Raw genomic sequence first — 11987 nt, forward strand, 5'->3', positions numbered from 1 at the left:
AGAAATAGAAGTGCGCATGTCTGATTGGCCGGCCTAAGACAGCTGGCCAAACAGACATGCGCACTTCTAAGTGGCCACCACTCCTGCCTGTGAGACCCCAGCCCTGCCCCGTATGCACGCACCATCAGCTGGAGCCCATCACAGAATTTTTTTACATTTTCTGTGACTGACTCTGACCAGTGGGGCAACGCTCCTCCACCATTATGGAGGAGCCGCCCCTGTCTCTGATCTTATTACAAATACTGTCTGTGACCCTCTCCCATTTCTCATATGTGAGGTCCTGTTTCGATCTAAAAGAAACATTTGTATGGATTTTGCATGGAGGTGAAAAACATAAACACAACATTTCTCTGCAGAATGTCTGTAATAAACTCCCAACGATTATCCGTATTAAAATCATATTAAAGGAAAACGGTATTTAAAATAATCTAGGGCAGATTTACAAGTGGAGTGGTGTGGCTCACTGGTTAGAGGCGGCAGACCCGTAAGCAGAGAACGGCCCAGGACCAGGGTTCAATTCCCGACGCGGTAGGGTCGTGGACCAGGGTCAAAACGGACTCGATAATTCTCGCCTCGGTGTCTACTCTAACCAGGGAACACACTCGGCAACTCTGGGCATTAAGCTTGCCTCATCTCTACAACGGTCCCCCACAGATGCCGGGGATGCCTGGTTTCACCTTGGAGATACCCAGAAAGGGACCATCTCACAGGGAAAACCAGGACGGGTTCCCCAGCGGTCTTCAGCGCCAGGATACTCCATGGAGTCGCAGTGTGCTTTACAAGTACACCCACATTTACATTTACAAGACCCTTGCGCCTCTTCTACGCCGCCGTTGCATCACTTTTGTGACGCAGCGGCAGCGCAAAGCCAGTGCCATGCTGCGGGGTAATTACAACGTGACGCATCTGGGAGATGAGTCACGTTGTAAAGCCCTGCGCCACATGTAGGTGTTCCGGCGCAGGACCGCCTCCGAAAAGTGGCTGAGTGAAATCTACAAAATTTCACTCAGCCACTTTTAAGGCCATGCTGCGTCAAAACCCTGTGCCTGCTTGAAGCAAGAGTAAGGATTGATGCAGCATTTTAAGTAATGGATTAAACCCGGATCAGTTGACTGGGGGTGAGTGTTTGATTTGCTCAAAAGCTCCGTCCATCATCCCCTTTTGTATCGCATTTTAAGTATAGGGCACCCCCGAGCCTTGCTGGAGCTGTGTCGCGCTTGTGACGCAACTCCAGCAATGCGCCGCCTTTATGGCAGCAGATGCGTCATGCATCTGTCCGTTTTTGTCCCATGGTGCACCGCATTGTAAATGCGGCGCATCCATGGTGGCGGAGCCGTGACGCACAATAATTGGCGCATCCCTGCTGATATGCAGGGATGCGCCAGCTATTGTAAATCTGCCCCTCTATGTTTAAGAATCATTCAAAGTCATCAGGACAGGACTCTTAGTAGAGCAGAGCCGGCCCAATCAGGGCCCCCCCCTGAAAGGCTGGGGCCCGGGGCCAGCGCCCACTTTGTCCATGCCTTAAAACGTCTCTGGGATGCTTTGAGGCAATTTCTGGCCTTGTTAGAGAGGCCCCTTCCTCCCCAGATGCAGTGATGCGCTTGCTGTGTCACTCGTGAACTGAGGCCACGAGGCAGCTGTGAAGTTCCCAGAACTCCATCCATTCACGAGTTCTGGATACTCAGAACAAAGAGACATACAATGAAATTATTGACACACAGGCATGTAATGCAAAGTTGTAAAGTGTTTTAATGTGTAGCTACAAATTGCCTCTTAACGACTGTGCATTCCATTTGTTTTAAAGTGTCCTAGATTGTTGGTATATTTAGTTCTGCAGATAGTACCTGGTGATTGCAGGAACTTTTTACCCCCAAAACTGTCCTTAGTAGGATCATTTGTGACAGTTGAATTTCGTCTGGACTGACGCACATCAGTGTGTGTGTGTGTTGCATATTGCACATCTGTGATTGGAGGCGGATGTTGTTCTCTCCTCGCCCCTGTCTTCTTTGCCCCGGGCTGTGCGGTGGAGCTGCTCTCACCTGCCCCAGAGCCCACGCCGAGCGTCAGACACACACAACTCTGCCCCACCCCGGCAGAGACACCGAGCCAGGCCCCCGAGGGGCCCCGTCTGTGCCAGCTGTTTATTTTAGACAGGTTGAGGCACTCACTCGCAGTCGAAAGTCTCCCCCATCTGTACAGAAGTCTGTGCAATCAGCTAAAACCTCACAACTGGCTGAGGACGCCGCACGCGGCATAGATGCGCCCTCTTGAAGCACACGTATTTACGTTCCCTGGCGCATCCCTGCAAAACAGCGGGAAAGATGCGTGACGCAAGTTTACCCTTGCACCACCACAGATGTGCGGCGCATCATGGCAAAAGGATAAACAGATGCGTGTCGCATCTACCGGCGTAAGGTTGGCGCAGTGCTGGAGTTTTGTCACGGGCGCGACGCAACTCCAGCACTGTTCCAACCTGGCCTATCCTCAACGTTGTGCGTCAAGCCTTGCGCCTGCTTCAAGCATGCGCAAGATTTTGACGCAGCGACGTCGGAAAAGTGACTGAGTGAAATATTGTAGATTTCACTCAGGCACTTTTCGGTGGCGTTCCTGTAACGGACGCCCTCCCCTGCGCCGGAACGCCCACATGAAACCTGATACATGGCGCAGGGCTTTACAACGTGACGCATCTCCCCAGATGCGTCACGTTGTAAATAGGGCGCAACGTGGCGCATGGTTTACACCACCGCTGCGTCCCAGAATGGGATGCAACGGCGGCGCAAATGAGGCGCATGGGGCTCGTAAATCTGCCCCTTGATGCCTAGCGTGCCCTGGTGGGTGTGTAGGGATCCGGTCCCCTTTGTTGTGTGTTGCACTGCTTGTCGTCTCCGGTGGGTGTCAGTAATTCCATCCAGTCTGTGACATCTATCAAGAGAAAGAGGGCCCTTGTAATGCTACATACACCGGCAGGGAAGCAGGGGGAGAAAACCACAGTCAACACAAGTAACAACCTGCCCGGTCCTTAGATACAAGAGGAGAATCTATCAAGAGTTTCAAAGCGCATAATTTGAATAAAGCCGAAAGATTTAACGCATGACAACTCTCACGACCAAATGTGTGGCAAGGGAGTGTACACTGCATTTTATTGACAATAGCACATGCTTATTATAATACATTCACCAAAAGTAGAGAGTATACACATTTAGTTCAACTGTCACAACACCTATGGTAATCTTGAAAACAGTGTATATGCAACCGGGGGAGACCAGGCTCAGCCCCCCAACACCACAATCGGCCTGTCAACCACACAACATCATACACACAAGACCAATCACTCAAGTAAGTCTTCCATACATATACAACACAGATCAGTAAAATCCAAAAGAGTTATCCTACAAGGAACAACACAACCAACAAACAAAAAATCCTTATTTTGTACATAAATATGTATTTTTCAAATGCTTATTATACAAAGGCCATATTTCATGTATTAATGTCTTAAATCACTGTATTTATCAATGAAGGAGTTAGTTAGATATTCTGGTCCTTGAGTTCCAATCCAAGGTCAGCGCATGTTTCAGTGCAGCCCTGGGACATAGGCCGCACCTTCCTCAGGGCGCAGGATAGTTAAAGATCAAACAAAAAGAAGGGGAAATTACCTGGAGAGAATCTCAAAGCGGTTCAACTCCAATGGACTTAAAGTCCACCCATAAGCAAACAAGAAGGGATGGGCGTGGGAGTAAAGATGCTCCCCTTGTAGTAAGGGATTGGTGCTTGGGCCAGGCCATCAGAGGCAGTTGGAGCACTTGCTGTCCCCTGAACATTGAGCTATAGTCTACCTGAGGCAACTTGTCACTCAGAATGTCACTCTCAAGACAGTCAATCAATCAATCAATCAGAGTCCTTGTAAAGCACGCAACTTACCCGTGAGGGTTCAAGGCGCTGAGGGTCGTTCATTAGATGCGGGGGACAGCGGCGAGGGCGAGGCTGGCGGAGCGGAGCTGGCGGGTGGGGGTGTGGAAGCTGAGTCTGCTGTTCAGGTAGGCAGGTCCGGCGTTGTGGAGTGCTTTGTGTTGCTGGGTGAGGAGCTTGAAGGTGATCCTCTTGTCGATGGGGAGCCAGTTTAGGTCTCTCAGGTGGGGGGTGATGTGGCTGCGGCGGGGGATGTTGACGATCAGTCTGGCGGAGGCGTTTTGGATGCGTTGTAGTCATTTGGCTGGGATTCCTGCGTAGAGTGCGTTGTCGTAGTCCAGTCTGCTGCTGACAAGGGCCTGTGTCACCGTTCTTCTTGTTTCAGTCGGGATCCACTTGTAGGTCCTGCGGAGCATGCGGAGGGTGTTGTAGCAGGAGGAGGAAACGGCGTTGACCTGCTTAGACATGGAGAGGGAGGAGTCGAGGATGAATCCTAGATTGCGTGCATGGTTGGTGGGAGTTGGTGCGGTTCCCAGTGTGGTCGGCCACCAGGAGTCGTCCCAGGCTGAGTGGGTGGATCCGAGGATGAGGACATCTGTCTTGTCCGAGTTCAGCTTCAGATGGCTCCTCCTCATCCAGTTGGCGACGGCCTTCATGCCCTCGTGGAGGTTGGTTTTGGCTGTGTGTGGGTCCTTGGTGAGGGAGAGGATGAGCTGGGTGTCATCGGCGTAGGAGATGATGTTGAGGTCGTGATGGTGGGCCACTAGTGCGAGGGGGGCCATGTAGACGTTGAACAGTTGCGGGCTGAGCCCTGGGGGACGCCACAGATGATGTCGGTGGCTTCGGATCGGAAGGGTGGGAGGTGGACACTCTGGCTTCTGCCGGTGAGGAAGGATGTGGTCCAGTCAAGGGCCTTCTCTTGGAATCCGGCTTCTAGGCGGGGTGTCCTTAGAGTGCGATGGCAGACCGTGTCGAAGGCGGCTGACAGGTCCAGGAGGATGAGGGCTGTTGTTTCGCCGTTGTCTAGTTGGTGCCTGATGTCGTCTGTGGTGGCGATGAGGGCTGTCTCGGTGCTGTGGTTTTGTCTGAATCCAGATTGGGACAGGTCCAAGATGTTATTGTCTTCCAGGTGGCGGGCCAGTTGCATGTTGACGATTTTCTCGATGACCTTTGCCGGGAACGGGAGCAGGGAGATGGGCCGGAAGTTCTTGAGTTCCTGGGGTCTGCTTTGGGCTTCTTGAGAAGGGCATTGATTTCGGCAGGCTTCCAGCTTTCCGGGAATGTCGCTGTTTCAAAGGAGATGTTGATGACCTTCTGTAGTTGGGGTGCGATGGCTGCGTCTGCTTTGTTGAATACGTGTTGTGGGCACGGGTCAGACGGAGATCCTGAGTGGATGGAGTTCATGACCTTGCGTGTCTCGTCGTCGTTGACGTTGGACCAGGAGATCAGGCGGTTGGCGCTGGTGGTGTTCACAGGGGAGGTGGAGTCTGGCGTAGTCGGGGCAGTCGTGGTGTTGAAGCTGTCGTGGATGTCAGCGATCTTGCGGTGGAAGAAGATGGCTAGTGAGTCGCACAGTTCTTGTGAGGGCGGGATGTCGTTGGCGTTGGCGCTGGGGTTAGAGAGTTCCTTTATGATGCTGAAGAGCTCTTTGCTGTTGTGCGCGTTGTTGTCCAAGCGGTCTTTGAAAGAGAATCTCTTGGCTAGTCTGATGAGGTGGTGGTGTCTGAAGGTGACGTCCTTGTGGGCTGCGTGGTTGTCAGGTGTGCGTTCGTATAGCCATGTCTTCTCCAGTTTTCGGCATGCACGTTTGGAGGCCTGGAGCTCGTTGGTGAACCATGTGGCTCTCTTGTTGGTGTGGCTGTTGGAGGGTTTCTTGAGCGGGGCGAGGGTGTTGGCGCAGTTGTCGATCCACTGTCTGAGGTTGCGGCGTCAGAGTTGGTGGGGTTGGGGGGGCGGGTTCTTGGTGAGGGAGGTGAGCAGCTGGTCTTCGGTGACTTTGCTCCAGCAGCGGCGAGGCAGCTGTTGGGTCCGATGGTGCGTGGTTGGTTTCTTGAAGGTGAAGTGGATGCAGCAGTGGTCAGTCCAGTGGAGTTCGGTGGTGTGATCGAAGGCGACGTGGGAGCCTGTGGAGAAGATGGGGTCAAGCGTGTGGCCATCGGCGTGCGTGTGGTGACGAGTTGTCTGAGGCCGAGGTTGGCGAGGTTGTCGATCAAGGTGGCGGAGTTGGCGTCATTGTTGTTCTCGAGGTGGAAGTTCAGGTCCCCGAGGAGGATGCAGTCCGTGGAGGCGAGTGCGTGGGTGCTGGCGATTGTGTCGCTGAACTGAGCCTGGGGTCCGGGTGGTCTGTAGATGAGTGTTCATCTGAGGGTGGTGTTGGGGTCAGTGTGCAACCGGAAGTGCAGGTGTTCGACGGTGTTGAGGGTGTGGTCTGCGTGGGTGGCGACTTTGAGGGTTGACTTGTGGATCATGGCTATTCCTCCTCTGATTCCGTTGGCGCGATCCCTGCGGGTGATCTTGTAGTCGTCGGGGATGGCTATGGTGATGTCGGGCGCCGAGGAGTCGTTCACCAGGTCTCGGTCAGGAAGGCCACGTCTGTGGCGGAGGTGTCAAGCAGATCCCATAGCTCGACAGCGTGTTTGCGTGCGGAGCGGGTGTTGAGGAGTATGCAGCGGAGGTGGTTGGGTCCAGTCCTTGGAGGTTTGGTGGTTCTGTTGCAGGTGAATCTGTAGGTGCGGCAGGAGAAGGGTCCGTGGGTCCGTTTTGGGGCTGCCTGGAAGCAGGTGTGGTTTCGGCCGGCATTGAGTGCGTGGATGGTGCTCGTGTCATAGTGGATTCTGGTGTCGTGGCGTTCACGGGGTCCAGGGGTTCTGCCGTTGGGCACGGTCCAGGCGCGGACGGGCTCAGACGGGTTTGCCTTTGGCGCGCCAGCGGCACGGCCGCTGCACGTGGCTGCTTCTCAGCCTGCATATGAGGAGGCCTGTAGGGAGGAGCAGCTGGGAGACGGGAGCGGGGAGGCCAATGGGTTGTGCTGGGGGGCGGGGCCGCATGGAGGCAGCGGCGGGAAGGCCGGGTCGGGTGTGGGGGGGAAACTGGTGCGCAGGGCGAGGGAAAGCCCAGGAGGCAGGCAGCAAGGGGCACAGGAATCAGGCAATCCGGCTGGCAGGTGACGAGTGGTGGTTTGGGGGCGACCTGCCTGCAAGCAGGGTCAAAGGTCGACAGCGAATGTCACACATAAACGGACTGAAAAGGAGGAAATGTCACACTTAAGAACATAGAAATCTTAGCAGCTATGAAATATGAAAATTTGATATTCATAGTGCATAAGTTTGTTTTGTAAGCACACAGGTCACACTGGGAGTATGTTTTTGGATGAAAGTTGTAAGTTCAGCCATCAAGGACATTTCGGCCGGCGACGGGTGCGGTCTGCCTCACATTTAGGCCTCACTGTGTTCTGGTGATGGGGGCCCAGGGGGAAGTCCGCGGCAGCGTTCCAATGTTGGGAGACTATGCTGAGGGTCTCCTAGCGAGCAGAACCTCTGCCCTGTCCCTTGAAGTTTGTGGTCGCGACAATTTGTTTGGCTATGCTTTCTAGAAGGCGGCCATCATGGTTGTGGCAAAGCCCCGCCATGCTCTTGGAGGCACTGTTTATGATCAAACCTGAGCACCCGATATGAGGCACCTGGGGGCACTCTTCATGATCACACCAGAGCACCACACGTGAGGCGGCCAGGGGCACTCTTCATGATCACACCAGAGCACCATGCGGAGGCACCCAGGGGCACTCGTTATGACCAGCCCAGAGCACCACGCGTGAGGCGGCCAGGAGCACTCTTCATGATCACACCAGAGCACCACGCGTGAGGTGGCCAGGAGCACTCTTCATGATCACACCAGAGCACCACGAGTGAGGCGGCCAGGAGCACTCTTCATGATCACACCAGAGCACCATGCGTGAGGCACCCAGGGGCACACTTTATGATCACACCAGAGCACCACAGGGGCACTCTTTATGATCACACCAGAGCACCATGCGTGAGGCGGCCTGGGGCACTCTTCATGAACACACCAGAGCACCACGTGGAGGCACCCAGGGGCACTCGTTATGACCACCCCAGAGCACCACGCATGAGGCAGCCAGGAGCACTCCTCATGATGACACCAGAGCAGCACGCGTGAGGGACCATAGGGGCACTCTTTATGATCACACCAGAGCGCCACGAGTGAGGTGACCAGGAGCACTCTTCATGATCACACCAGAGCACCACACGTGAGGCACCCAGGGGCACTCTTCATGATCACACCAGAGTGACCACGCGGAGGCACCCAGGGGCACTCTTTATGACCACCCCAGAGCATCACACGTGAGGCGGCCAAGAGCACTCTTCATGATCACACCAGAGCAGCACGCGCGAGGCACCACAGGGGCACTCTTTATGATCACACCAGAGCACCCCACGTGAGGCAACACAGGGGCACTCTTTATGATCACACCAGAGCACCACGCGTGAGGCAGCCAGGAGCACTCTTCATGATGACACCAGAGCAGCACGCGTGAGGCACCACAGGGGCACTCTTCATGATCACACCAGAGCACCACGCATGAGGTGGCCAGGAGCACTCTTCATGATCACACCATAGCACCAAGAGTGAGGCGGCCAGGAGCACTCTTCATGATCACACCAGAGCACCATGCGTGAGGCACCCAGGGGCACACTTTATAATCACACCAGAGCACCACGCGTGAGGCACCACAGGGGCACTCTTTATGATCACACCAGAGCACCATGCGTGAGGCGGCCTGGGGCACTCTTCATGAACACACCAGAGCACCACGTGGAGGCACCCAGGGGCACTCGTTATGACCACCCCAGAGCACCACGCATGAGGCAGCCAGGAGCACTCTTCATGATGACACCAGAGCAGCACGCGTGAGGGACCATAGGGGCACTCTTCATGATCACACCAGAGTGACTACGCGGAGGCACCCAGGGGCACTCTTTATGACCACCCCAGAGCATCACACGTGAGGCGGCCAGGAGCACTCTTCATGATCACACCAGAGCAGCACGCGCGAGGCACCACAGGGGCACTCTTTATGATCACACCAGAGCACCACACGTGAGGCAACACAGGGGCACTCTTTATGATCACACCAGAGCACCACACGTGAGGTGGCCAGGAGCACTCTTCATGATCACACCAGAGCACCACACAAGAGGCGGCCAGGAGCACTCTTCATGATCACACCAGAGCACCACGTGTGAGGCACCCAGGGGTACTCTTCATGTTCACACCAGAGCACCCCTGGGAGGCACCATGGGGCACTCGTTATGACCACCCCAGAGCACCACGCGTGAGGCGGCCAGGAGCACTCTTCATGATGACACCAGAGCAGCACGCGTGAGGGACCACAGGGGCACTCTTTATGATCACACCAGAGCACCACACGTGAGGTGGCCATGAGCACTCTTCATGATCACACCAGAGCACCACGCGAGAGGCACCTAGGGGCACTCTTCATGTTCACACCAGAGCACCACATGGAGGCACCCAGGGGCACCCTTTATGACCACCCCAGAGCACCACACGTGAGGCAGCCAGGAGCGCTCTTCATGATCACACCAGAGCAGCACACGCGAGGCACCACAGGGGCACTCTTTATGATCACACCAGAGCACCACGCGTGAGGTAGCGCAGGGGCACTCTTTATGATCACGCCAGAGCACCATGCGCGAGGCGGCCAGGAGCACTCTTCATGATCACACCAGAGTAGCACACGTGAGGCACCACAGGGGAACTCTTTATGACCACCCCAGAGCACTACGCGGAGGCACCACAAGGGCACTCTTTATCATCACAACAGAGCCCTAGATCTGAGGCAATGCAGGGGCACTTGTTATGATCACACCAGAGCACCACACGTGAGGCGGCCAGGAGCATTCTTCATGATCACACCAGAGCACCACGCGTGAGGCACCCAAAGGCACTCTTCATGTTCACACCAGAGCACCACGCAGAGGCACCCAGGGGCACTCTTTATGACCACCCCAGAGCACAACACGTGAGGTGGCCAGGAGCACTCTTCATGATCACACCAGAGCAGCACGCGCGAGGCACCACAGGGGCACTCGTTATGATCACACATGAGCACCACGCGTGAGGCGGCCAGGAGCACTCTTCATGATCACACAAGAGCAGCACGCGTGAGGCACCACAAGGGCACTCTTTATGATCACACCAGAGCACCACGCGGAGGCATCACAAGGGCACTCTTTATGATCACACCAGAGCACCACGCGTAGGCACCCAGGGGCACTATTTATGAACACCCCAGAGCACCACGCAGAGGCACACAGGGGCACTCTTCAAGAACACACCAGAGCACCACGCGGAGGCACCCAGGGGCACTCTTTATGACCACCCCAGAGCACCACGCGGAGGCACCCAGAGGCACTCTTTATGACCACCCCAGAGCACCACCCGTGAGGCAGCCAGGAGCACTCTTCATGATCACACCAGAGCACCTCATGTGCAGCACACAGGGGCACTCTTTTTTTTATGGAGAGTTCATGAAACACAATGTAAAAGACACTATACAAATCATTCAATAATACGAATTCATTATAAATACGATCTTCCAGCAATGTTAAAAATAGAAAAGTGCAAAATCCATTTACCAGATCCCATTAATAAAAATCTGATAAAATAGAATTGAGTACCATTGACTGGTTAATTAATAAACCAAATACATTGAGCCAAAGAGATGTATGATAAAACATGGTACATAAGATATCAGGAGAGATAATATGATAGGATATGTCTGTGCATGAAGATTGAGATAGAACAATGGTCATAAACAATATCATATATCCTGAGACATTACTAGCCACCGTATAAACCCACTATAGTCTAGTGGCCCTCCAAGCGGCCACAGGTGCCCAGATCTTCAGCCCCATTTCTCTTGTTTTCTTACCCTTGAGTTCATAGAGTGCCGCTTCAACATTATGCATTCCTAACAGTCTACATAACCACATTTGAAAGGTTGGGGCCTCAGTATCTTTCCAAGCGGCTGAAATTAATATGCGAAGTATGGCTGTTGAAATAAAGACTAAAGCTTCAATCTCAATATTTAAGTTCAATTTACTATCACATCCTACAATCATCAATGTTGGGGATAGATCTATTTTAACGTCTAGCAGCCCCTCCAAGAATGCCTCGATCTCTGTTTTAGTTGGTTCAAGTTTCTCGCACTGATAAAACATGTGGATGATATCAGCAGGCCCTTTAGAGCATCTGGGACAGTTGTTATCCGCCCTCTTGCCCCAATCATATAACTTGGAGGGAGTGTAGTATAAATTAAATAATGTTTTAAAATGCTGCGCTCTTAAATTAGAAGAGCGTAGAAATATTTTATCCATTAAGAGGGCTCTGTCCAGGTCGATATCCGGATCATCCAATTTAGAGGCCCAACCTGCCTCGGTTTTAACCATATCATCGAGAGATCCCTCCATGAATGGCCTGTATACTCCCTTGATTCTGCGACCTCCCCCTTCAAATAATCCAAAAGGGCACACCTCTTATCAAGAGTAATTCGAGGCCTCCTTGATTTGATTGTGTTAACCAGCTGAACATACTTGTAATCTTGACTTCCCTGCAGAGAGTACCGCTGCTTCAGATCTTCCAGAGATCTACACTCGTCCCTTACCATTATTTGCCCCAATGTCACAATACCCTGTCGCTCCCAATATCTCCAGAACCCGTCATCACACAGATTAGGGAAGAGACCAGAATTCCAGAGTGGAGTATGGTGATTGTATCTAGGAACTCCCAGAACTTTCTGAACTGTCACCCAGACCCCCAATGTACTTTCCAATAGTTTGTATCTTGATTTTTTGTAGTACCTTCTTTCTGTTCTCCTTAATAATACCCCGATTGCCTCCCTGCCAAGTGCGAGCTGAAAAATAGAAGGGATAGCGCCTTGTCTGTTAGGGGTACCCACCGGATCAAATAATATAGCCATCTGCGTAAGGAGACAAGACCAGTGGTAATACCTAAGGTTCGGCAATCCCAGGCCT

Source organism: Lissotriton helveticus, chromosome 8 (assembly GCF_964261635.1).
Source record: "Lissotriton helveticus chromosome 8, aLisHel1.1, whole genome shotgun sequence".
In the NCBI taxonomy this organism is placed as follows: domain Eukaryota; kingdom Metazoa; phylum Chordata; class Amphibia; order Caudata; family Salamandridae; genus Lissotriton; species Lissotriton helveticus.